Here is a 27,804-nt window from a genome sequence, read left to right as displayed (position 1 = left end):
GTGCTTTTGGTAAAATACCTTGTTTCAACCAAGTTTCCGATGTGGCTGATTAGAAAGTAGAATAAATTTGTATTACCAGTTCTGACTACCGAAATTTTTAAGAGTAAAACAATGAAAATTTGACGCTTTCTCGGTGAACAGTGGAGAGATGCATGTTGAGAATTATTAGGAAAGGTATGGTCGAAGTAGAGAAGATATAAAATGTAGACTGGCGATGGCAAGGAAAGCGTTTATGAAGAGAAATTTGTTAACATTGAGTATAGATTTAAGTGTCAGAAGTCGTTTCTGAAAGTATTTGTATGGAGTGTAGCCATGTATGGAAGTGAAACATGGACGATAAATAGTTTGGACAAGAAGAGAATGGTGCTACAGAAGAATGCTGAAGATTAGATGCATAGATCACATAACTAATGATGAAGTATTGAATAGAATTGGGGAGAAGAGGAGTTTGTGGCACAACTTGACAAAAAGAAGGGACCGGTTAGTAGGACATGTTCTGAGGCATCAAGGGATCACAAATTTAGCATTGGAGGGCAGCGTGGAGGGTAAAAATCGTATAGGGAGACCAAGGCGTGAATACACTAAGCAGATTAGGAAGGATGTAGGTTGCAGTAAGTACTGGGAGATGAAGAAGCTTGCACAGGATAGGGTAGCATGGAGAGCTGCATCAAACCAGTCTCAGGACTGAAGACCACAACAACAACATGGAAATTTTAAAAAAATCGATCATGAAACAGACGGCAGTGGAAGCAATTACGACCGCAATGAAAATTAAGTGTAAGTTGGTCAGATATTTAGCGAAGGGAACAGGCTGAAGATGGGTCAAGGAAGTTCGGTGTGGGATTCCAAGAAATATTAGAAGACACGGATACGACGAAGAAGATGTGTAGGCGACATTAAAGAACATTCAGTAGTGAAATGGATGCGTATAATTGATGACAGTAGGTAATGAATAGAAAAATGAAGAGGAGACCTTAGTTCGGCAGTGCACGTGAAACAGCTGATAATGATTTAACCTTTCTGAGTTACACGAAACCTGTTTTGTGGCGTCTGGAAATGAAGTTTGTCGGCCATTAGCAATTAATGAAACAGTCGAGATCGCAATAAGCATTTACTTAAAATGATGACTGGTTTCGGCCTTTACGCTGGCTATCTTCAGATCTAAGACATTGTAAAATTGTAAAGAGTGCCAAACTAAATAGGGAAAATAGTATGCGTGATAATACAGACCAACAAGAGCTAAAATAATATATCATCTACTCATATGGCTGCAGCAGGCGTTGTACGAAACAGCTGTGTCAAGTCACGATCGTTTACTGATGCTGATGGCTAACCTACCACAGTTTAAATAGATTCGACAACGCGCGCTTTTGTTGCATGACATCTGCCCTCAGTCAATAAGTAATGAGGTACTTAAGGTGCGTTCAAATAAACGAACAAAACTGTAAGTGGAATGTAAAAGTATTTGTATAACATTATATGAAAAGTAGCTTACAGATAAGTAAATCAGTTCGTTGATAATAATAATGTAAGCAAAGAAGATTTCAAATTATTGTAAAATACTCAATGTGATATGTTGTATGGTACCTTCTGGGACACTGTTTTCACAGAGACGTCGTCGTCAAAAAGACCGCAGGTAACCAAAGATGTAACAGGAGGACGCCGTACGTTGCTATGATAATGGCGTGTGCTCATCGATATGTACCGTCGAGCATGAAGCAGTATCGCAATCCAGAATGTATTGGCAGCAGTGTGTTGATACGTTTTCGCCAGCACCAGGACGTTTCTTGAACGTTCGTAAAAGAAGCCAGGAAATCAATCATTATTGTGATGACATTATAAGGTGAAATAATAGTAAAAGAAATGCCTAAAAGTGTAGTACCATAATAAATGATTCTAGACATGGGATTACTGAAAAACGTGGATATCTGAAGCATAAGGATCTTACAATGAAATGAGTACCCCTGGCTCCATACTGGCGTTTTGTAAGTCAACGGGGACAGCTGAAAATGTGTGCCCTGGCCGGGACTCGAACCCGGTATTTCCTGCTGACATGGCAGACGCTCTATCCATCTGAGCCACCGAAGTCACAGAGCATACTGCGACTGCACTATCTCTGGCACGCCTCCTGTGAGACCCACATTCGCAACTTACTGATGCAGTGATAAACGGCTTGATCCTGTAATAAACCGATTTTATCCACAGGTCATGGCCGGTATATATATAATTAAGGCTCACCCCTCACAAAGAGTGCCCGAACGCTTACGGGAACCGGCAGTAAAGCCGCGAGTAATGAGTATAATGGGCAGGGGCACTATGAATATAGTGCGGGACAGTAAGTTGCGAATGTGGGTCTCACAGGAGGCGTGCCAGAGATAGTGCAGTCGCAGTATCCTCTGCGTGTTCGGTGGCTCAGATGGATAGAGCGTCTGCCATGTCACCGGGAGATCCCGGGTTCGAGTCCCGGTCAGGGCACACATTTTCAACTGCCAGGGGTATTCATTTCATTGTATGATCCTTATGCCACGTTTTTCCATGTCTAGAATCATTTATTATGGTACTAGACTTTTAGGCATTTCTTTTACTATTATTTCACCTTATAATGTCATCACAAAATGATTGCCTCTCTGGCTTCTTTTACGAACGTTCAAGAAACGTCCTGGTGCTGGCGGAAACGTATCAACACACTGCTGCCAATACATTCTGGAGTGTCGTACTGCTTCATCCTCGACGGTACATATCGATGAGCACACGCCATTATAAGGCGGAAAAATCAGCAATGATAGACGGCTTGATCCTGTACTAAATCCATTTCATCTACTGGTCACGTAGTTTTTTAAACCTAAAAAATTCTACGAGTCGGTGTGTGGAATGTCAGAAGTTTGAACACGGTAGGGTATCTAGGGTACCGGTATCTGTTCTTTCGGACATATAAAATGCAACAGAGTGCCCTGAACCTCTGTCCGCCTCGACGTTTTGGTTACGTCAAATACGGTACCCCTTGAATACTGCACAGAAATTATTTTTTATTTTATGAAAGCTGCTGAGCGCCATGCATCCGAAACTTTCCTGCACCCACTTCCTACGCACTTCTAGGGCACAGATAATGACGTTAAGTTTACCTTAATGACGACTGCATGTAGAAAATAAGTATTCCACTTCTGCTCGCGATTCTAACAATTTTGTTCCTTTGAGTCATCAGTCTTCTGACAGGTTTGATGCAGTCCGCCACTAATTCCTCTCCTGTGCTAACCTCTTCAGCTCAGATAGCACTTGCTACCTGCGTCCTGTCTCCCTCTGGATGTACTTCAATCTCTCTCTTCCCCTACAGCTTTTACGCTCTACAGCTCTCTCTGGTAACACGGAAGTTATTTCCTGATGCCTTAACAGATGTTCTGCCATTCTGTCCCTTCTTCTTGTCAGTATCTCCCATAAATTCCTTTCCACGCTGATATTGCAGAGAACGTCTTCATTCCTTACCTTATCGGTCCACTTAATTTTCAACATTCGTCTGTAGCACCATATCTCAAATGCTTCGATTCTCCTCTGTTCTGTTTTTCCCATGTCCATGATTCACTACCGTACAATGCTGTGTTCCGAACGTACATTTTCAGAAATTTCTTCCTCAAAGTAAGGCCTCTTTTTGATACTTGTCTTGGTTAGGTATGCCCATTTCGCAAGTGTTAGTCTGCTTTTGATGTCCTCCTTGCTCCGTCCGTCTTGGGTTATTTTACTGCCTAGGTAGTAGAATTCCTTAACTTCATCTACTTCGTGATCACCGATTCCGTTGTCAATTTTCTCGCTGTTCTCGTTTCTGCTACTTCTCATTACTTTCGTCTTTCTTCGACTTACTCTCACTCTGTGTTCTACACTCGTTAGACTGTTCATTCCATTCAACAAATCCTGTAATTCATCTTCACTTTCACTGACGATAGCGATATCATCAGCCAGTCTTATCATTGATATCCTTTCACCTTGAATTTCAATTTTACTCTTCAACATTTCTCTTATTTCCTTCATTGCTTCTTCGACGTACAAATTAAACAGTAGGGGTGAAAGACCACATCCCTGTCTTATACCCTTTGTAATCCGAGCAATTCGATCTTGGTGTTCTACTCTCATTATTTCCTCTTGTCACTTGTACGTATCGTATATTACCTGTCTTTCCCTATAGCTTATTCCTATTTTTCATAGAATATGAAACATCTTGCACTATTTTATATTGCCGACAGCAATAAGAGATCTTAATAAACAGTGGAACCTAAAAATACGTTCTGGTCTTTGTAGTGGTTTGAGGAGCACCCTTCGTAACATACGGTTCATCTTTTGTGTGAAAGTTGCACCTTGTCTGCTTCATTTATCTAGGGTGACTCCATGGATATAAACATCAAGGTTGGATAGAGAACAGTAAATGCATTAATTTAACGTAAGAAACCTTAGGCCAAAGATGACTAAATTGTTAGGGCTAAGGGAGAACGAGACAATTTTAAATTGCCCAAGTCGACGAATTTGTAGCACTTTTTACCTGCATAACTTTCATACGATGATGTTCACAACAGTAGTACTGTCGTAGCCGTCTGTTTTAATCTACCTTAAAGTTTCAAAAGACCGACCCAGAAAGTCCATTTTACGCAGAAAACCTCTCATGTGACATACGAAGAATAAATCAGGGGGGTTGGATCAGATGTACGAGTAGGTCACGGACCATTCATGGAATTTTTAACACAAATTTGCAAGACGAAGATGTGTATAGTTTTCTGAAATTTTTGGTTCATGTTGTCCGGATATGTAGTTCATGAGGGGTTGGCAAGATCGGAATACCTTCGTGAATACATTTCCATTGGTCTAACAGATTGGCGATACAGATAATAAAACATATGTGCTTCTCCAGCTGTCATATATATTGTGAAGACCGTCTGAACAGTTTCACGAGCAAGTTGTTAGACTGGTGCAACGCCACATCACAGACTGCTAATCTTCAAGTATACAGGCAAACATGCAGATGAGTCACGTTTCTGCTTATACTTGGTACAATGAGGCAGAGGCTTATCATACCTCTTCTCCTGACGGTGAGACAGTTACTGTGGCGATGTTACCTTGTTATTGTTTGATAAGTTCCACACATGTTACGTCGTTAAAGTCCTCTTAAAAAGCTCTTTTCGTAAATTCACAAAACGTACAGCACATACTTACTTTTACTTTTTTGTGTCCGGAAACTACAATTTGTTTGTCTAGTATTGGGCAATGTCCAATGCTTCTTCTTTAGCCAGCCATAGATCGTCGAGGGTGCATCTGTGGGGGCAGGCAGGGCATTGTGGAAGATGTTCCGTGTCCTGTCGAGTGCCGCAGTCGCGTTTGCCGTCATTTTCGTCCAACAAACCCCGTTTGTATCAGATTAGATTTCACAGGAGCCACCCCAGTTCTGATGCGGCTAAGCATTCTCCAGGTTTTCCAATCACCAGAAACGCCGCTTGGTGGGTCTTCTCTTAGTGGATACTAGATGGGGGGCTCATCTAAGGCGCAACTTAGGAAACGGCGTCTGGATTTGAGTCTGCTGGGGCCACACTCTAGGCCAAATATTGATTGACGGGCACCAAAGGTTTGTTTTAGCTTCTCGGTATGTTCATGGGCTTTCCTACGTGAGTCAGGGTTTGTGAAACCTGCGGCCCTGTGAAGATTTTCTATGGGGGTTTGTTTCATGCAGCCTGTCACTATCCTGCATGTTTCATTCAAGCTAATATCTACATTTTTTGCGTGGGCGGATCTGCACCATACCGGGCAGGCATATTCAGCAGTTGAGAGGCACAAAGCTTGGGCTGAAGTTCTGACCACGGTTGGTTTGGCACCCCATTGGCTATTGGACAGCTTTCTTATTAGGGAATTTCGTGCTTCTACTTTTTTGCGTATTTTTTCGCAATGATATTTGTATGTCAATGTTCTGTTCAGCACGACGCCGAGGTAGGTGGGAGTATCTGTGTGTTCTAGTAATGTCCCATCCCAGGTAACATTGAGCCTGTTATTTGCCTGTCTCGAGTTCAGATCGAATGCACTCACTTGAGTTTTGGAGGGATTGGGTTTTAGAGAATTCTTTTTGTAGTAGGTTGACATTGTAGAAAGGACGGTTTCTAGTTTCTCCTCGATGGCTTCAAACCTGTTGCCTTGAACTGTTATTGCCAGGTCGTCTGCATATACAAAAGTTTTGGTTTTGTCTGGAGTTGGTTAGTCATTTGTATATATGTTGAATAGGATTGGCGCCAACACGCTCCCTTGGGCGAGCCCATTTTTCGGATTCCGCCATCGACTCTTTTTCCTCTCAAGCATTACGAACAACTGTCTATTTTGGAGCAGGGACTCGATTATCTTGACTAGGTGGTAGTCTTTCAGGGTCTCGCAGGTTTTATGCAGTAGTGTCCGGTGATCTACTGTATCATAGGCGGAACTTAGGTCGACTAGTGCCAGCCCGGTGATTAGTTTATTCTCAAACCCTTCCTCGATATGTTCCGTCAATGCCGGAATTTGACTGGTACAGGACTTTCCAGGTCTAAAACCTGCTTGGTGTGGAATTAGCTTCGAGTCAACGATATTCTCTATTCTGTTGAGGATCGATCTTTCATACAGTTTAAACAGGTGTCAGAGAAGGGTTATGGGTCGGTAGCTCTTCGGAGACTCTGGGTCCTTCCCGGGTCTAAGAAGAGCCACCACTTTTGACTTCCTCCACAGTTTCGGGATTGGAAAGGTTTCACGGCACACGTTAAAAAGTCCAAGTATCCAGTCCCTGGCGCCAAGGCCGAAGTATTTAATCTGTTCCACGCATATATCATGAAACCCAGCGGATTTCCCATTTTCATGGTATTTATGCCATTGTTCAACTCTCTCATGGTGAATGGTTTCTGGAAGTTGGTGTTTTCCGTTGGCACTAGGCGTGTGATTTTAGTTTTCTGACGTTTGGAGTTGAACTTGCCATTTAGAAGGAGTTGGTTGGCCACCTGGTTTGGAGTTACGTTGGCCGGGGCCTTGCTTAGCCTTGGGTCACCATCCAGTTTCTTAACCAGGTTCCAGGCTATTTTGCTGCTGTGGGACATATCCATTCTTTCTAGGGTTGCTATCCACTTCTTCTCGCGTGCCTCGCTGAGGGCTGACATTAAAGCTGTGCCGCAGGTGATGGTTTCGTCGCTGAATGGGTCTTGCGCGAACAATACTTGATACTTCTCCAGGATGTCCTTTGAGGCATTTGAGAGCCCTGGGATATAGTGTTGTCTGCAGCCCCTAGGAATATAGCGTCTAGATACCTTTCGCAAAGTCTCAACAAAGATAAGATAATGTCAGCACATAATTTCATTAAAAGAAAGTGTGTCATAATGCGGCAGATACAAACACTAAAAAATTAAAAAAAAAAAAACAGTCAAATGTTTCCTGAAATGATTCGTCTAAAAGTAAGAAATACAACAGGTTACATAAAAATTTGACACGCTTTTGAAAGGTGCTACAAATGTTGACAGTAGCAGAACTGCTAATACGTTAGTCACGTAAGGAGACGAGTGTGCAAACGAGGCGCAAAATATCATCGACCTGCCACTGTGCTGTTAGGGTGCCGGGGATGACAACCAAGGGGTCCTGCTATGGTGTGAAATGGCGCCCCACACCATCACTCCTGTTGTCGGGTCGTATGGTGGGCGACAGTCAAGTTGGTAGCCCACAGCTTCCTGGGGCGTCTCGAGACACGTCTTCACTGGTCATCGGAGCTCAGTTCGAAAAGGGACTCATCACCGAAGATAATTCTACAACAGTCAGTGAGATTCAGGCTGAAGATTTGCCTGGGGACACCCTGGACAGTGGAGGGCTACCAACCCGATTGTTGTCCGTCATACGGCCCGACAACCAGGAGCTAAATTCTGTGCCCCATTATGTTGCCCTTCATGTCACGCCATTCTGGACTTACAGTTCAGCAAGATAGTGGCCATCAACGTCCTCATATATCCCTCCAACTCAGATCGTTTGGAGCGTCACGGGCAGGGCCCTCTTACTAGCTCGAATTTTCAAGATCTAATGGTGCAATTGGACAGAATTTGGCACGATATCCCTCAGAAGCACATTCAACAAGTGTACCAATCAACATCAAGCCGAGTTACTGCTTGCATACGGACCAAAGGTGTACCAACGCGTTACTGACTTGTCCAATTTGTGAAACTCTTTCTAATCATACAATGAAGGCTTTCACGACCGGATGGTACTGTTGTTGATCATTCTTCCGGGTTATATGGCCGTGGTCCATGGAATTCTTCTATTCCTAACGTTTCGTCCAATACTACGTTGGACATCCTCAGAGGTATGGCTGGTCCTGTTAAGTCCTGCCGACTGACGAGTCGGGCGTCGGAGAGCGGCCTAAATAGCGAGGAAAGTGGGCGTGGTCTAGCTTGCACGTAGTAGCAGAGAGAAAACTAGTCACAGATAAAATGTGACTATCGATAATAGTCCGTCATAGATAAAAACCACTTATCGATTCTGTAACGCCACTGCCCATATCTCGCTTAATTTCAAGGCCTCTTCTTTTCTATTAAAATTATCTTCATGTTTATAAATTTCAATAGCCTCCCTACACAGTCGTGGATAATAGTTCGTGGTAGCACTTAAAACTGTAGTTCCAGAAAACTTAACTACATGGTCACCTGAATGAAGTGCATGTTTCGCAACGGCCGATTTATCAGTTTTTCCCAGTCGGCAAAGACTTTTATGCTCCTTTACTCTCGTATTCACACTTCTTTTCGTAGTACCAATATAGACCTTGCCACAAGTACACGGAATTTTATACACACCGCTAGATGATAATGGTGGCCTTCTATCTTTATCAGAACGAAGTACTTGTCCTATGTTTCTGGTAGGTTTGAATACCGGTTTCACTTTATGTTTCAGCAAAATTTTGCCGATTCGATCTGTAACCTTACTAATGAAAGGCAATGGAAGAACACGGTGTCTTTTACGAAGAAATACGTGTTGCGGCGAAATGAAAAAAACACTGTTCACATTATTAAGGAATCATTCTTACTGACGAATTTGTGTATGACTGTTCTCCAACATTGAACTGTGTAGTTATGCCGTAACAAGTTTTGTCAAAATAGATCAGCACCGTAGCGGTGGATGTGCATGTGTCTGCATATCGGTTCTCGTGTTCTGCCGGACTCGTGGAAAGGACATGCAGCTTTGGGAAGAAGGAAAGCAAAAATGTGTGTACTTATATGAGACCTGCTTTGATGGCGAGTACCACAAAAGGAAGATATCTGGTAAGTGCAGACGTCTGCAGTATCGATCTCGTTCCTTTAATGTCAGACCTCGTACGTGAAGTTTCCGGAGTAATTCCGCATCTCATGCGATGACTGACTTTCCCTCCTTACATTAAGCACTTATAGCACCATTAAGGTAGATTTTGCTCATACGGCAGCTTGAAGTCTTCCAGTGGCGACACTCTCACAAAGGAATGACGGACTTGAACTGACTGAATACGCCTAACGCCCTTGAGCGTGAGAGTGATATAGAGGTCTTTGTGAGACGTGCGAGGAATCTGCGGGACCTTTCAGCTAGCGGGACGTGAGTGGTGGACATCAAAGCATAGCTGGCATACCTCAAGCGGGCCTCCCTGCGGAGGGGGCAAAGGGGGACTGGGCTACTGGCCCCCAGGAGAGGCGGGTCGGCTCAAACGGTTTGCGAGTTAACACGGCAGGGTGCACATGAAAACGACACCACGAACTTTTAAAACCACAATACTGTTTATATAAATTATGACTTATTCATGTGAAGTACTGGTTGCGTTATTTGTTATCTGCAGAACAAATATAAACTGAACAGGAACTGTCCAACACTTTTTATGTTTCATATATGAACTAACGCGGCACTGTCAGAAAAGCTGCATACTTCGTACTGACTCGAATATCAGCTACACTTTTTCCCAAAATATGGCCACGAAAAATCAGAGTGCAGCTTATCTGCGCCACTCTACTAATACACATTTACACGGTGTATCAAAAAGAATCATCCGATTAAAAAAAACATAAATAACTCGTATTATGAAACTTCCTGGCAGATTAAAACTGTGTGCCGGACCGAGACTCAAACTCGGGACCTTTGCCTTTCGCGAGCAAGTGCTCTACCAACTGAGCTACCCAAGCACGACTCACGCCCCGTCCTCATAGCTTTACTTCTGCCAGAACCTCACCTTCTACCTTCCAAACTTAACAGAAGCTCTCCTGCGGACCTTGCAGAGAGGACGGGGCGTGGGTCGTGCTTGGGTAGATCAGTTGGTAGAGCACTTGCCCGTGAAAGGCAAAGGTACCGAGTTCGAGTCTCGGTCCGGCACACAGTTTTAATCTGCCAGGAAGTTTCATATCAGCGCACACACCGCTACAGAGTGAAAATCTCATTCCGGAAACAACCCCCAGGCTGTGGCTAAGCCATGTGTCCGCAATATCCTTTCTTTCAGGAGTGCTAGTTCTGCAAGGTTCGCAGGAGAGCTTCTGTTAAGTTTGGAAGGTAGGAGACGAGGTACTGGCAGAAGTAAAGCTGTGAGGACGGGGAGTGAGTCGTGCTTGGGTAGCTCAGTTGGTAGAGCACTTGCCCGCTAAATGCTAAGGTCCCGAGTTCGAGTCTCGGTCCGGCACACAGTTTTAATCTGCCAGGAAGTTTCATATCAGCGCACACTCCGCTGGAGAGTGAAAATCTCATTCTGGGAACTCGTATTATGTTATTTGAGGTATGTGCGTGAGGAACGTACTGTAGGAAAGAGCAAACTCTCGAGTTTTACGTGGTTCGCGCTAGATGGCGGCAGTGTGCGCCCGCTTCAGTTCTAGTAAAAATTGTGTCGGGACAAAAGAAAGCGTTTTGTGTTCTACGTTTTACGCACTGCGGGTCAGTAATAACTGTTCAGCGTGACTTGCGTGCTTGGTATGGTGTCGATCCTCCTACAGCACAGAGCATTAACAATTCTGAGAATCAGGTTTTTTGTGTAATGGCAAAACGCCGGGTAGTCCCCGAGTGTCTGACACAGACATCGAACGCATCCGCCATACTTTCACAAGGAGTCCACAGAAAACCGTTCGCCTTGCAGCTCGACAGCTCAACATCCTCCCGATCTCCGTCTGGCGTATGCTGCGTCGACGTTTACATTTGAAACCATACAAAATTCAGCTACTGCAAACTCTTTATGAAGGTGAGAAAATAACAGCGTGTGGAGTTCCGTAATTTCGTTCGTGGCAAGATGGAGGATGATAGTTTTCTTCCACACTCTGTGTTTAGTGATGAGGCAACGTTCCATTTAAATCGAAAGGTGAACCGTCATATCGTGAGTCTATGGGGTATTGATCAACCATATAGAATTGCACAAAATGAGAGGGACTCGCCAAAATTTGATGTGTTTTGTGCAGTTTCACAGGAAAAAGTGTGTGGTCCATTTTCTTTGCTGAGTACACTGTTACAAGAAGCACATATCTCGATATGCTTGGTTGGTTCAAATGGCTCTGAGCACTATGTGACTTAACTTCTGAGGTTGTCAGTCCCCTAGAACTTAGAACTACTTAAAGCTAATTAACCTAAGGACATCACACACATCTATGCCCCAGACAGGATTCGGACCTGCGACCGTAGCGGTCGCGCGGTCCCAGACAGTAGCACTTAGAACCGCTCGGCCACTCCGACTGCCGATATGCTTGAGAACTTCCTTTTCCCACAGCTCGAGACGGATCCAAACGACTTCATTTATCAACAGGATGGGGCACCGCCACACTGGCATATATAATTTTTAAATCAAAAAATTACTGAAAGATGGATCGGTCGCACTGGACCAAATGACTGAGCCGTACATTACTGGCCTCGAGGTTCACCGGACCTGACTGTATGCGATTATTTCTTGTGGGGGTTTATAAAAGACTCTGTTTATGTGCCTCCATTACCATCAACAATGAATGAACTGAGACATCGCATAACAGAAGCTGCAGAACCTGTAACTCGTGACATGCTCGCAACGTTGTGAGAACAATTTGAATTCGCATTGACTTATGCCGTGTATCTCAGGGGGCATATTGAACGCCTATGGAAAGGTATGAAAAACAAACAAAAAAAAAACTTTCTGAATTTCCCGTTCATAAAAAACGAAGTTCATTCAATCCATTTATCTGTTTCAGAAATATAGACGTGCCAAATCGGATGCTTCTTTTTGATACACCCTGTATTTTCTCTTCACTAGGTATGTTCGTTCCGTAATCCAAATGAAGTAAAAGTATGGCTAATCTTTGGATATGAATTAATTTATTTGAGGCGACAGTCTAACAGCCTTCGACTGATAACTTTTTTTTCAGGTAGTGGCTGTTACAGTGTTCATAGTTCCGTTATTTTACACGACAGGGCATGCACAGATTTTCTCTAACTTAAGAGTAACATGTAGTCTTCAAAGATGAATGATAACATCAGAGGACTCTCATAAACAAAGTTTTGATACAAATTTCAAACTCGCAGTTATTCGTTTTGTGAAGGGAATATGTAATGGAGAACACAGGAAAACGTGTCGTTTGCAAGAATCTAATATGCGGCGTTTCACTGTATTGCAGAAGAACTTGCAAACTGTATTTTCATCAAGGAAATACTCCAGAGGGCCAAAAACTGGAAACTACCCTGAATTTCAAGCTACGATTTGCCTGTACTCCACTCTTGTATAGTCTTCCCAAATCTCCTCTTTCGGTATGTTTATAATTGAGAGCCTTTACTGGAAATCTTTGTTCACCCATAAGGATTACACGTTCTTTCCAGTTTGTCCTAGTTTTCTTTATTTTTATTTTTAGTTATATATTCCTTAATCTTTCCTTAAGTCCTAATTTCTTTCTATCTTCCCTTGTACATCCTTCCACTCTTCTTAGAAATCTCATTTCTTGAGCCTATATTCCACTTGCCTGGTGTCTCATTGTTAAGCATGCTTCACTTCCATAAGTAAGGGTTGGCACTGCTATTGTTTGATAAAGGAAAAAGCTGGGTTTCTTTGCTAGCCTTATTCTACAAACTTTATGCTGTAATTTCACATACGGAAGTAAATGCATTTAACTTTTAGTCCACGTCACGGTTATATTTGTAAGTGACGTCGCATCCTAGATATTTAAAATGTTTTATTTGCCCCAAGATTTTGTTATTCAAGGCTATTTTAGATCGTACTGGTTGACTTTCCTGAAATGCCATCACCTTCTTTTTGTCTACCGACAATGTGAGGTTGTGATCTGAGGCAGTGTGCTGCAAATTATAGACTCCCACCTGATGACCATCTTCATTCTCTGTTATAAGAAGGTTGGTTGATTTTTGGGAAGGGACCAACCAGCGAGATCATCAGTTCCTCTGCAATAAGACATAGGTCTAGTGCCACTTCCTAAAAGAACTATATACATATAGTTGGAGAAATACAGCATCCTTGTCGCAACCTCTCTGTTTGTCTCATTGACTTTGTTGTTAAATTCCCATCTCTATAACTTCTTATATTGATTATGCTTCTCATTGCTGGGGCTATTTATGTAGGACTTGAAAGCATCATGTATTTCTTTAATTACTGTTTCCATCTCCAGCGTCCAAATCCTTACTCGTCTACGCTTTCTGTATTTCCTTTTCTTCCCCAGAGCCTCATTAGCTATCTTTGATACGACTGTTTTTAAGTTATTCCATTCTTCTCCCAATTCTTCTACCGTTTCTAAATTTGCTAACGTTCTTGTTATTTGCTTATGGTTGAGATCTCTTATGCTACTATCGTCTAAAAGGTAGACTTTAACTACTTGTTCTTCCTTTTGACCCTTCATTGGTTTCTTTGGTTTTCTACATTTAAGTAGATGTCAATTATTGACACAAATAAGAAGTGATCTGATACAATGTCCACTCCTCGATAAACTCTGGTATGTGTAACCTGTCCAGAAAATCTCTCATTTATTATTATATAATCTATAATAGACCTACATCCTCTTGCTGACAAGGTGAATTTATGAATGGCTTTCACCTAAAGAAGTTATTGGTAATTTTTAAATGACTGAAGGTAGCAAAATCTCTGAGCATTTTTCTCTTTTCATTATACTTGCATTCTCCAAATACGCCTACTAATTTTGGTGTGGGGATGTTTCTGATCCTAGTACTGAAATTTCCATAAGTAAAATCTGATTTTTACCGTACCTTTTTAAGATCACCTGTAATTGTTTGTAAAAGGCCCTGAAATCGTCAGCTTTTCCTTCTTCTGCGACATAAGTTGCCATTATTCTAGGCGCTTCAGTCCGGAACCACGCTGCTGCTACAGTCGCAGGTTCGAATCCTGCCTCGGGCATGGATGTGTGTGATGTCCTTAGGTTAGTTAGGTTTAAGTAGTTTTATGTCTAGGGGACTGAATACCTGAGATGTTAATTCCCATAGTGCTTAGAGCCTTTTGAACCATTTTTTTTGCCATTATTCTCAGGATTTCTCTTAGACCTTTAATTCTTACTAGTACAATGCGTTCATTTACATGTTCACAGTTCAGTATTTTATCTTCCAGTTTTCTATGAATGTAGAGGGTAACATATTTACTTGCTCTTAGTTCCTGCTTTACTCTGCTCTAATCATATTGTAATCGTCTACATATCTGGTTCCAGATGTTTTATTATTGTTTCTACAATTGCTGCAAATCTATTTCCTTTTCATACAGATGTTTAGCTAATTCGACTTCCGTAAGAGCAATTCCCTTACCGTTCCAGGTGGAAACTTTCCAAGCTCCATTAAACCAATTTCTCTTATTTCTATTTCTTGCCCATGTTGTATCCCTGTATCCTCCTGTTTCCGACGCTACATTTGATACTGTAAGTGCGTTTGTTGAGTCCCTGAATGTGATAGTGGTCCACTGTAGGTAAGACTGGTGATGAGATGGCCATCTTTGGGCTTTACCATCCACTGTTCGTAGCTTACATAAGTGAGTGTGGTACAGCATTTCCTCTGTACTCGTTGCCGGCCGCGGTGGTCTCGCGGTTCTAGGCGCGCAGTCCGGAACCGTGCGACTGCTACGGTCGCAGGTTCGAATCCTGCCTCGGGCATGGATGTGTGTGATGTCCTTAGGTTAATTAGGTTCAAGTAGTTTTAGGTTCCAGGGGACTGATGACCACAGCAGTTGAGTCCCATAGTGCTCAGAGCCATTTGAACCTCTGTACTCGTTGTTATGGCTATAGCGCCAAAGCTTAAACATAACGAACACTGTACGCCGCGGGAACATCTATTGATGTGTCAGTAATATGTACTGATGAGCCAAAACATTGTGACCACTGCCCAACGCGACGATGGATGCCGTGTGGTGGCGTTGTGCCACTTGACGTTGTAACAAAAGTATGTAAGCGGAGCAAACACATATGGGGGATCACCCTAGTGAAGATATGAGCTGTTAATGGGGAAATAGATCGAGACAAGTGACTTTGACAAAGGGATTATTATTACGCAGAGTCTGTGAATGAGTATCTCGAAAAGGTGGAAACTGGTCGAATGTTCAAGTGCTACTGTCGTGAGCATCTACGGAAAGAGGAACGGCGGCAGTAAAACCACCATTAGGTGCTAGATGGTTGGTTGCTCATGACTCTTCACAGAACGTGGGCTTCGGAGGCTTGTCTGCTCTGTAAAGTGGGATAGAACCTCGACGTGTTCACATGATGACCCAACGATATCGTCATTTGCGGTTATAGTGGGCATGGGACCCCTGGGATTCGACCGTCGATAAAGGGACACGTGTCGGCTCCTCGGGTGGATCACATTTTTACTACACTGCGTCGATGGTTGTCTCCACAAACGCCGTCACTGAGGTAAACGGCGGCTTGAAACGCGCAAGGCTGGTGGGAGTAGTTTATGCTATAGTAAAAATTCTCTTGCGCCAGCATGGGACCTGTGGTAGTAACGGAAGACACGCTGACAGCTGTGGACCACCTACATCCTTTCATGCTTGATGTCTTCCCCGATGGCGATGTCATCTTTCAGCAGTTGGGCGGCGTGTCTCTGAGCCAGTAATGTGCTACAATGTTTTGAGGGGCATTATAGTGAACTCACATTGATGTCTTGGAGACCAAATTCGCCGGACGTAAATCCTATGGAACCCGTCTGGGTCGCTGTCGGGTGCCATCACCGCATACACAAATCAGCGGCCCTCTATTTACGCAAGTTACGTGATCTGTACATCTAATACCACATACCTCCACGAACCTATCAACGAACAGTCGGATCCCTTTGACGCAGAATCAGAGTCGTGACTATCTCTTCTCCTACAGAGAGCAGTTCCGAGCAATCGGCCACATTGATCGATCTACTGTCCTTGTTTCAACCCCCATCGGATGACTCCACGAGTGTTGGAGTCACTCTAAGAGTAGTATCCTGTTGAATCGTGTCGTTTGCCACGGTTCCTGTTTTTTTCTCTTGGTTTACTCCTGTTTGGAGTTTCCGCGCTTTCCTAGAGAGCTGGGACGAGGCGCTGTGTGCCGTATCCAGTGCGGAGGAGTCAGCTGAGACGAGTGTTTGGCCCTGGACGACCGTTCTACAGCGGGACGCTCGGTCCCTCTATGCTAAGTCTGGATGGGCCCAAAAACCCGGGGCGTGAGGACACAAGAGGCCGTAAGTCTGTGGACAATAAGTTCAAAGAAGGGCAGCTAGTTTTGTATTATCGCGAAATGGGGGAGATAGTGCCACAAACATGATAAGTGAACTGGAGTGGCAATCATTAAAACAAAGGCGTTTTTCGTTCACGAAATTTCAGTCACCAGGTTTCTCCACTGATTGCGAAACCATCATGTTGGCACTCACCTAGATAGGGAGAAATTATCATCACGATAAAATAAGAGAAATCAGGACTCGCTAAGAAAAATTTTAGTGCTCGTTTTTCTCGCTCGCCGTTCGAGAGTGGAACTGTAGAGAGACAGCTTGAAGGTGGTTCATTGAATCTTCTGCCAGTCACTTTATTGTGAATAGAAGAGTAATCACGTAGATGTAGATGCAGAAAAGTATTGCAGAACTCCATAATATTCCGCGTCTCTCATCCATAGAACCTAGCCCATATTCTCCCGTTACTCTTTGTTCTGCTCCTTCCCCTACAATCGCTTTGCATTCCCCCAACATTATTACATTTTTATCTCCCTTTCTGTTCTGAATTACCCTTCAGTATCCCCATATACCTACTCTATCTCCTCAACGTCAGCTTGCGATATTGGCATGTATATCTGAACTGTTGTTGTCGGTGTTGATTTGCTGTCGATTCTGATGAGAAGAACCCAGTCAGAGTAAGTCTGTTGAGACTAAGATTCTCTCTGCCCTACCTTCCTATTCATGACGAATCCTACCTCCGTTATGCCATTATTTTCTGCTGCTGTTGATATTACCCTGTATTCTACTCAGAGTACGCGGAATAACTTGCCCTCCTTCTAACAGCCGTGTACCGCAAGTCTCTAGAGGAACGGAAGGTTCCAAATGATTGGAAAAGAGCATAGGTAGTTCCAATTTGCAAGAAGGGTCGTCGAGCGATGCGCAAAACTATAGGCCTATATCTCTGACATCGATCTGTTGTATAATTTTAGAACATGTTTTTGCTCGCATATCATGTCATTTCCGGAAACCCAGAATCCACTCTGTAGGAATCAACACGGATTCCGGAAACAGCGATCGTGTGAGACCCAACTTGCTTTATTCGTTCATGAGACCCAGAAAATATTAGATACAGGCTCCCAGGTAGATGCCATTTTCCTTGACTTCTGGAAGGCGTTCGATACAGTTCCGCACTTTCGTCTGATAAACGAAGTAAGAGCGTACGGAATATCAGACCAGCTGTGTGGCTGGATTGTAGAGTTTTTAGCAAACAGAACACAGCATGTTGCTCCCAATGGAGAGATGTCTACAAACGTTAAAGTAACTTCTGGCGTGCCACAGGGGAGTGTTATGGGACCATTGCTTTTCACAATATGTATAAATGACCTAGTAGATAGCAGATGATGCTGTAGTACACAGAGAAGTTGCAGCATAAGAAAATTGCAGAGAAATGCAGGAAGATCTGCAACGGATTGGCACTTGGTGCAGGGAGTGGCAACTGACCCTTAACATAGACAAATGTAATGTATTGCAAATACGTAGAAAGAAGGATCCTTTATTGTATGATGATATGATAGAGGAACAAACACTGGTAGCAGTTACTTCTGTAAAATATCTGGGAGTATTCGTACGGAACGATTTGGAGTGGAATGATACTATAAAATTAATTGTTGGTAAAGCAGGTGCCAAGTTGAGATGCATTGAGAGTCCTTAGAAAATGTAGTCCATCAAAAAATGAGGTGGCTTACAAAACACTCGTTCGACCTATACTTGAGTATTGCTCATCAGTGTGGGATCCGTACCAGGTCGCGTTGACAGAGGAGTTAGAGAAGATCCAAAGAAGAGCGGCGCGTTTCGTCACAGGGTTATTTGTAAGCGTGATAGCGTTACGGAGATGTTTAGCAAACTCAAGGGGCAGACTCTGCAAGAGAGGCGCTCTGCATCGCGGTGTAGCTTGCTGTCCAGGTTTCGAGAGGGTGCGTTTCTGGATGAGGTATCGAATGTGTTGCTTCCCCCTACTTATATCTCCCGAGGAGATCACGAATATAAAATTAGAGAGATTCGAGCGCGCATGGAGGCTTTCCGGCAGTCATTCTTCCCGCGAACCATACGTGACTGGAACAGGAAAGGGAGGTAATGACAGTGGCACGTAAAGTGCCCTCCGCTTTACACTGTTGGGTGGCTTGCGGTGTATAAATGTAGATGTAGATGTAGATGTATTCATTCGACCAGAAATCCTTGTTTTCTTTCCGTTTCACTTCATTGGTCCCCACTGTATCTGACCCGAGTCTTTGCATTTTCGTTTGCAGATGTTCTAAAAATGGCTCTGAGCACTAAGCGACTTAACTTCTGAGGTCATCAGTCGCCTAGAACTTAGAACTAGTTAAACCTAACTAACCAAAGGACATCACACACATCCATGCCCGAGGCAGGATTCGAACCTGCGAACGTAGCGATCGCTCGGCTCCAGACTACAGCGCCTAGAACTGCACGGCCACTCTGGCCGGCGCAGATTTTCTAGTTTCCCTACCAAGTTCAAACTTCTGATATTCCACGCCCCGATTCATTGAACGTTATTAGATCCTTTTTCTCGTGGTCACCTCCCCCTCGCCAGCGCTCTCCCCGAGACCCGAATGGGGGACTATTCCAAAATCTTTGGCCAGTATAGAGATCTTCATGACAATTTTTCAACTACAGCCCACGTGTTCTGTGGATACACATTATGTATCTTTAAGCTAGTGGTTTCCATTGCCTTCTGCATCCTCATGCCGCTGATCATTGCGATTCCCCCGCCTTTAGGGGCAGTTTCCCGCCCCAAGGCGAGGAAGTGCCATGGATCTCTGTTCTCTTCTCTGCCCTCTGTAGAAGGCTTTTACAGAATGAGGATGACTTCATATGACGGAAGTCTTCAGTAGCAACTACTGATATTTTTTATTCAAAGTTTCAGCGGTGGCGGCGTTAGAACCCGAGATCGACGACGTTTTGAGTACTAAAGACGCTGCCCCCTCTTTTTCTTTAATAGTTTCCTGTTTACTCTTTTTAGATGCAGCGACGCTAGTCATTTTTTTTAAGGTATAGATCAGGGGCAGAGAGGGCAGGGGACGTGCTTGGAGGCCAGGCCACGGATAACCTAACCTAGACCAAGGATGCTCACTATGCAGTATCTGTAGTGCGTCGATTAGTTGGACATCTGAAAGACCGGCTTCACGCGGCGCCACTTTGCAGCGCTGCTCAGCGGTTCGGAAGCAGTGTTACCGCTGACGCTTTTGGCGCTGCTACAGAGAATGAGTGGCGTTCCAAACGCACGTCAGTGCCGCTGCAAGCTCTGCTCGCTTTGCGTAAGATACGGAGCAGTAAGTGGAGGATATTTCATTAAATGTTCAACAAGATTTGGCAGAAATTACAATAGAGACTTGTTACTTCTGCACAACTTCGCTAGCGAAAGAGATGGTTATAATTTTCGAGGACTCACTTTACTTTGCTGGGCTAGAGAATGAGATGCCAGTAAACAGCTCTCTACATGCAAGTTATGTGGAACTATGAAAAAAATAAGCAAAATATACAAACTGAGTAGTTTATGTGCAAGATATGCAACATCAAGGATAGCGCAAGCGTAGGAGCGCCGTGGTCCTGTGGTTAGTGTGAGCAACTGCGGAGCGAGAGGTCCTGGGTTCGAATCTTCCCTCGAGTGAGAAGTTTAATTTTTTATTTTCAGACAATTGTCGACGAACAGGCACTCAAACATAATCAACTTCGCTCTCCAAAATTCCAGGACATGTTCAGATTTGCTCGGACGTATGCAGGATTTGACGGTCTACACACGGAAAAATTTGAAAACTTTAAAAACATGTTTTGACAGAGCACAGAGAAAACTGTGCGACTGTGAAACTGTTGCATTCATTTGTTGCAGTTTATGTGACACACTCTTATGTTTTCATCACTTTTTTGGAAGTGATTATCACATCGACAAGAAAACCTAAATCGGACAAGGCAGAAGAATCTTTTTAACCATTCGCCAAGTGTGCAAGTTAGGTGGGTCGACAACATATACCTGTCATGTGACCCACATGCCGTCACCAGTGTCGTATAGAATATATCAGAGGAATCGGTTGACCTATGACCTTCCGATCAAATGTTTTAGGTTCCCATTGGAGAGGCACGTCCTATCGTCTACTAATCACACGGTTTTGCGGTGCGGTCGCAAAACACAGACATTAAACTTATTACAGTGAACAGAGACGTCAATGAACGAACGGACAGATCATAACTTTGCGAAAATAAACAAAAATGTTTCACTCAAGGGAAGACTTGAACCAAAGACCTCTCGTACCGCAGTTGCTCACGCTATCCAGTGGACCAAGGCGGTTTTGAGCTTACAATCTGCTGTGATGTTGCCTATCTTGCGCATGGACTACTCAGTTTGCATATTTTCCTTATTTTCTCGTAGTTCCACACAACTTCTTCCTGTTTTCTCGATTGATCTGTGTTCAGTTCTTCAAGGCCTGTCCACTGTGCCAACTTATAACTAAATCTGAGGGGGGTGCGATGGGGAGGTTCCCTTGTAAGCACTATGGGACTTAACATATGAGATCATCAGTCCCCTAGACTTAGAAATACTTAAACCTAACTAACCTACGGATATCACTCACATCCATACCCGAGGCAGGATTCGAACCTGAGACCGTAGCAGCAGCGCGGTTCCGGACTGAAGCGCCTAGAACAGCTCGGCCACAGCGACCGGCCAGCATGTGATGATTACTTCATGAATTATCGGGCTTGGAAAAGATTTAAATTGGGAATCAGGATTAACGAGCAGCTGAAATGCTTGCTTGAAATACAACTTTTCATGCACTGAATGTGTAAAATATTTTAGCTACTACAGTATTCCCCGAATTACTGATATTTGGTGGAAATACACATTACGTTGCTTACCGGCCAAGTTTTTCTCTTTTGCAGACATCTCAATGACAAACTCTTCTGTATTGATTTTTGGTCGTAGTTTTCTCGTATCATACGTCATTATGTGCGACAGTGCTAACCAGCCACTTCCTCGGCTCAGCAGCTATTGCGCTAGGTACAAAACATCCGACTCGTGCGTTTGCTGCGCTGCCGTCGAGCGTTCGAAACAGTGGTGTGGCTGTGGCGCAGTCTGAACGCTACCATTACGTTTCCTGCACAGACACGAGCGGGGCAACATTTTGTGATTGTCGCTCGTGGCGAAGACGACCACCGGACGGCCAGCAGCGCCTCCGTACAGTGGCTGGGGCTGCGAGTGAAACCGCCATTGGCAGCGCTGCTAATTGGCTACGTCTGGAGGGACCCTTAGTGTCTCTTTGATCTTCGGCGGTGGCGCCATAGCTGATCGAAATAGGAGGTCCGTGGAGGGCAAGTCTGTTGGCGGCTGTAGGCGCGGAAGAATGCTGGTGTCCTCTCTGTACATGTAGCGCTGGCAGTTTGATTGGCGAACGGTACTGACTTGGTTTTGTGACGCGTCAGTGCTTACCCGAATACACTGCATAATTTGCATGTGGAGATATCTTGTGAGCATTGCGTAAGGCGGAGATTGTTGGACGTCTTACGGCAGTAATATGTTGACAGACCCATTTCTAGTAAAGGAATGAGACGATGTGGCAACTTGAGTGTTCCTCCGCCCTATACTTCTGCTGTGTTCAATGTTGCTCAAGCGACGTTGCATACTAGTAGCCGACAAATTATTTCTCTTTGAAGATCCTCACCTTCGAACACTTGTAACTGAGTCAATGAATTGACTGTATTAGTAGAAGGTATTATTCCTGTCCTAGCTCAGCTAGTTTCTCGTTTCGTTATAGCCTTTCTGTTATAAGTGCTGCAGGCCATGCCTTGGTGGGCTGATACGGCGCCTAGTACCTTGTGTGTGTGGCACAAGCACTGCGAGTGTGAATCGCTGGATTTCACTGGCAAGAATATCATGCAAATGTACACAGAAACTTGTTATGAGTATGCTAAACGCGTGGTTTCACTATTAAATTAAGTGGAAATTTACTGAAATGATAGCAATTTGCATACGATCTCATTTGAGTAAACTCTGTATGCTGATTCATGAGGACCGTATGTCAAAGTTGTGATGTTATGTCATTGCTTAACTTACGACGTGAGACAGCTGTGTTAACTTAATAACGTTATCCTCATCAACGCAGTCAACGTGATCATCTTACGACTTGGGTAATTTAGTGTGCCTATCAGCTATTTATTAGTGGTGGTTTCCAGGAACTAATTATAGTTGTCTTCAGATTGTCTAAAGAAATGTGTCAGATATGTGATCTTCTTGGATGTCTAGTAAATGTTGTAAGTAGAATGAATCCGACGCCATTTGCCACTGCACAATGACTGACGGCCATTAACGTTACTGGCTCTGCAGGTGACTAGGTGTTCTCGATAGCGTTGGTCGAGCTTCGGTCGTAAGAAAGTACATTACTGATTGTTAACTCAGTGGCTAAAAAACTTGATGTCTGTTACTCAGTGAGTTGGCTTCAAATATTAGTGTTGTTTTTACGTTCTTCCTACCAAGAGGATCTAAGAAGCTTGAAAACTTAAAAAAAAAATCAACTGTAGTTTTCAATTTAAAATCCTTGTCAATTATTTGAATATGGTATTTCCTGAATTCGTCCACTGGGACGTTATGTTGAGAAGATGGTGATGGTTAATAATTTAATAACCTGTGACTAATTTGGGAACGTTTAGTTTTAATAAATGTTTGGAAGTGCCAATCAGCCTTTTTAACACACAGTCCTCTCTCCTCCTATCCATTAGCTCAATAGTTGCCAACTGTTCGGCACATCTGATCTTTACGGTATAGTTTTAACATTAAACTCACTTACTCACTCAAAAAATGGCTCTGTGCACTATGGGACTTAACTTCTGAGGTCATCAGCCCCCTAGAACTTAGCACTATTTAAACCTAACTAACCTAAAGACATCACGCACACACACACATGCCCGAGGCAGGATTCTAACCTGCGACCGGAGCGGTCGCGCGGTTGCAGACTGTAGCGCCTAGAACGTTCGGCTACACCGGCCGGCACTTACTCAATCACTCGCTCACTGCTCGACACTACAGTTCTTGTAGAACCTTGGCCTCCTTTGCCATCTGCTTCCATTCTTCTCGGCCCATCGCTTTCCTTCTCCAATTCCTGACCGACATTGCTTTCAGATCTTCCTTCAAATCTTCAGTCCACCTTTTCCCAGCCTTTGCTCCTTCTCCATTCAGGTTTTCCTATCAACACTTTCGTAACACTTACAGGTAACATTGTCTGTATATATCTAACCCATCGTTTTCTTCCTTACTACAGTATTCATCTGTCCAGAAAGTGTCCGTCATTCAGCATTTGTCCTTATTCTCCAGTTCTCATCCTCCCCCATCGCCACAAATATCTTTCTCAAAATCTTCCTTTCCCACCTCAGTAACCAGCCTTGTCTCTTTGTGGTCATCGCCTATCCTGCACATTATTGTAAATCTTAATAATGTCAGTTATATTTGGATTTATGTATTCCTGCGAACACTTCTGGACTTCAGTGCATTCTGCAAGGAATAATAAAAACGGATTCCACTTGCAATCCTTTCTTGAATTTCTACTGCTCTCCTGTTATCTTCTGTTATTATCGAGCCTAGGTATTTAACTTTTTCCATTCTTTGGTGCTCTTTCCCATTTATTTTTATTGGAGTGTCTCCTGTATCGCCATCAGGATCTCCCATTATATACGTTTGTTTTATCTGTATTAACTTCCAGCCCTAATTACCGCACTATTTCTTCCAATGCAGCAGAATTATCCTTCAAGGCTTTGGTATCTCTTGCAACTGGTACTACAGCGTTTGCCACCACATAGACCTGAAATTAAACAGTGTTACTTCTATGTTTGTTGGCGTTATACTGAGAATAGTATACTAAACATTGATGGTTAATAATTTAATAGTCACTGATTAATTTGTTAATGTTTAGTGTTCTGCAACGTACGCAAATTTTAACAAATATCTTGACAGTTGAGGTCAGACTGCACACATATTATCAGATTGATTCTAGTCCTGTGCTGTTTAAATCGTTAACACACAGATCGGAACTGACGAGCTGCGCAGTACAGTGCTCCATTTGCATAATGGTGTGCAGCCTCGGTTGAAGTATCTAGAGAGCACTGCTTGCCTGTAAGAACCGGCTCGGCAAAAAGTGTGAAAAATTTCAATACAATAATACCCTGGATTTACGCGATACATGGGACCGACGGTAACCATGTTAAGTTGAATTCACGTAAGTCGGGATCCAATTTTGCATATAAATAACAGAAATTATGTTCATTTGGACCAGAGACTAGAAAAAACGTAATTTAGGACAGAAATGTTGAAAAAATGATCAATAATACAAAAAAATTATACTACAGTACAGCATAACGCATTGCAACAATGTGAACCGAAGTTATTGTGACGAAGAGGACTTCATAAAATCTAACAATGTCGTCTGTCGAGAAAGCTTTTTCTCTTGTCATTCAAAATTTCCTCGTAGCACATTAATAAATTATTCCCTTTTATAGCAGAAATGCGCATTTCGTCGGAGTCACGTTTTTTCTAAATTTTGTAACCCCTTTTCAATTGAATTGAACCCTTCGGTGAAGTTCGCAACCAGTATTTGATCTTCTGATTGAGCTGGGTCTAAAGAATCGGATTGGTCAATGTTTTGCTCTCACTCACGCATTTCTATAAATTATTCAATTTTCAGTTCCTGGCTGTGTGACTCCAGCAATTCTGGAATGTCATCCCCATCCACCTCTAAAAATTAATTGCCCGCTAAGATCGACCACATTATCAGTTTGATCTGAATCTGGTTCTGATTCTCTCTGGGTTTCAAATCAAATGGCTCTGAGCACTATGGGACTTAACTTCTGAGGTCATCAGTCCCCCAGAACTTAGAACTACTTAAACCTAACTAACCTAAGGACATCACACACATCCATGCCCTTGGTAGGATTCGAACCTGCGACCGTAGCGGTGGCGCGGCTCCAGACTGGAGTGCCTAGAACCGCTCGGCCACCCCGGCCAGCTCTCTGGGTTTCAGCTGTGCAAAAATGGACACAGGTTTTTCCAGACGCCATTTAATAGCTTTTTGTGAAATTTAATTCCAAATTATCCGGTAATTCTCGCGGCATCTGAACACTGAATTGCTTCCAAAAGTCTTCAGCAGAGGACTCGTTTTGTCTTTCAGGTTCCTTTAAATGCGCAAACAATCGTCTCGTGTAGTAAGCTATAAAAGATCTAATGACCCCCTGGTCCATCGACTGAAGCGAGCTGGTTGTATTAAGTGGAGAAATACAACGTTAACACGTGGGTTGAGATTAACTATCAGCCGCGCGCAGTTGACGTCACAAGTGTATGGGCCTGAAGATGACGTTGTTACAACGTTGAAACTACTTGCCAAAATAAAATCGACACCTTAAATACAGTTGGAGGAGTTTCTCCACTTTTAATATAAGAATAACAGGGGGATGACCTGGTGCGTTGCCGATTAATAGCATCACTTTAAATGGGACTGATTTGTTTTAATTGGCAATAACGTTCGACTTCAGGTCCTCAAAAGGCAAGCTCTCATCCAAGCTTTAGCATTGGACTCTCAAATCACGGGAAACTCAGCTTTAGATGTATTTTTTAATGCTCTTGAATTTTATGAGCGATAGACTACGAGAGGTTTTAATATACAATCAACAGCTGCATTCGTGCCGACCATCACTGTCAATCGATCTATGGAGGCTTTAAAACCTGAAAATGTTTTCTTTTTAAGCACGATGGAAGTTCTTTTAGGCATCTTGTTCCATAACATACCAGTTTCGTCTACGGTGAGTATTGTTTTGCTGGTATAGCTACCATCTTCTATCATTGTCTTGAGATTCTCTAGATAGAGACACTCAGTCTCTTTATCAGCGCTTGCCGCCTCTCCACTTTCTGCATGTTATGTCAATTATAACGATTTTTGAATCGGCTAAAGTAGCCGTTACTAGCTTCAAAAGTTTCATCTTTGGCAGCCTCCCTAGTTGCTTCTTTCTGACACCAAAAAAATCAGCTGTTTGACATCACACCATGTACTGATCAACAGGAGAATTTTGACTATCACACCCATAATTTTAACATTGCTTCCATCCGAGCGATAATACAGAGTGTTTTAAAAAGGGCTTCTCAACTTTAAAAATTCACATAAATTTATTAAAAGAAGATATAGAGCTGAGTTTAACGTTATTTTGTAGGTACACACATCAAGTTTTTGTATCTTAAACTAAAGATGTTGTGTGTGACTTCCGTTGGTTATTCTGCACACATCCCACAGCCAATTCCTTCCCAAACTCGCTGTAGCGCTGTAGGTGTAACTTGCTCAGTGGCGGCGTAAATTCTTGCACTAAGTGCAGGTAGAGAAACTGACACAGGAGATACAAACGCGAAATCCTTGATGAATCCTCATTAAAAAAAATCTAGAGTCTGGAGAACGAGGTGGCCATGCAATTGGCGCATCACGGCCAATCCACTTAGCTGGAAAGCGGTCATTGAGAAAATCCCGCACGTTAGCCAAGTAGTTGGGTGCGGTACCATATTGCATGAAGTAAACATTTCGTTCTTGGCCATCCTCATCTATCTGTGATATAAAAAAATTGTTGTAACATATTCAGGCACGCTATCCTGTTGAGGGATGTCTCACCAAAAGAAGGGGCCGCACACTTTATTCTTGTCAATGCACATAAAAAGTTAGGTTTAGGGCATGTTGCAATGTTTGATAAGGATTTTCACTGCCCAAAATCCTACAGTTATCATCAGAAAAAATGATTTTGTCCAAGAAACTTTAATCCTCACGTAATCGATTTAACATATCCACACAGAAGTTCTTGCAATTTTATCAGTGTGTTTTACTGCTTGTAGGATCATCAATCTGTACGATTCCAAATGCAAACGGTTTCTCAACAGGCGCCAAATAGTCGTACGTGGGATCTGCAGTTCGCGGCCGGCCTGGGTGGCCGAGCGCTTCTAGGCGCTACAGTCTGGAACCGCCCGATCGCTACGGTCGCAGGTTCGAATCCTGCCTCGGTCATATATGTGTGTGATGATGTCCTTAGGTTTTTTTTTTTTTTCTGTCTTCCTCTACAGTTTTTGCCCTCTACACCTCCCTCTAGTACCATGGAAGTCATTCCCTCCTGTCTTAGCAGATGTCCTATCATCCT

Source organism: Schistocerca serialis, chromosome 5 (genome assembly GCF_023864345.2).
Source record: "Schistocerca serialis cubense isolate TAMUIC-IGC-003099 chromosome 5, iqSchSeri2.2, whole genome shotgun sequence".
In the NCBI taxonomy this organism is placed as follows: domain Eukaryota; kingdom Metazoa; phylum Arthropoda; class Insecta; order Orthoptera; family Acrididae; genus Schistocerca; species Schistocerca serialis.
Note: the sequence above shows the minus strand (reverse complement) of the source record.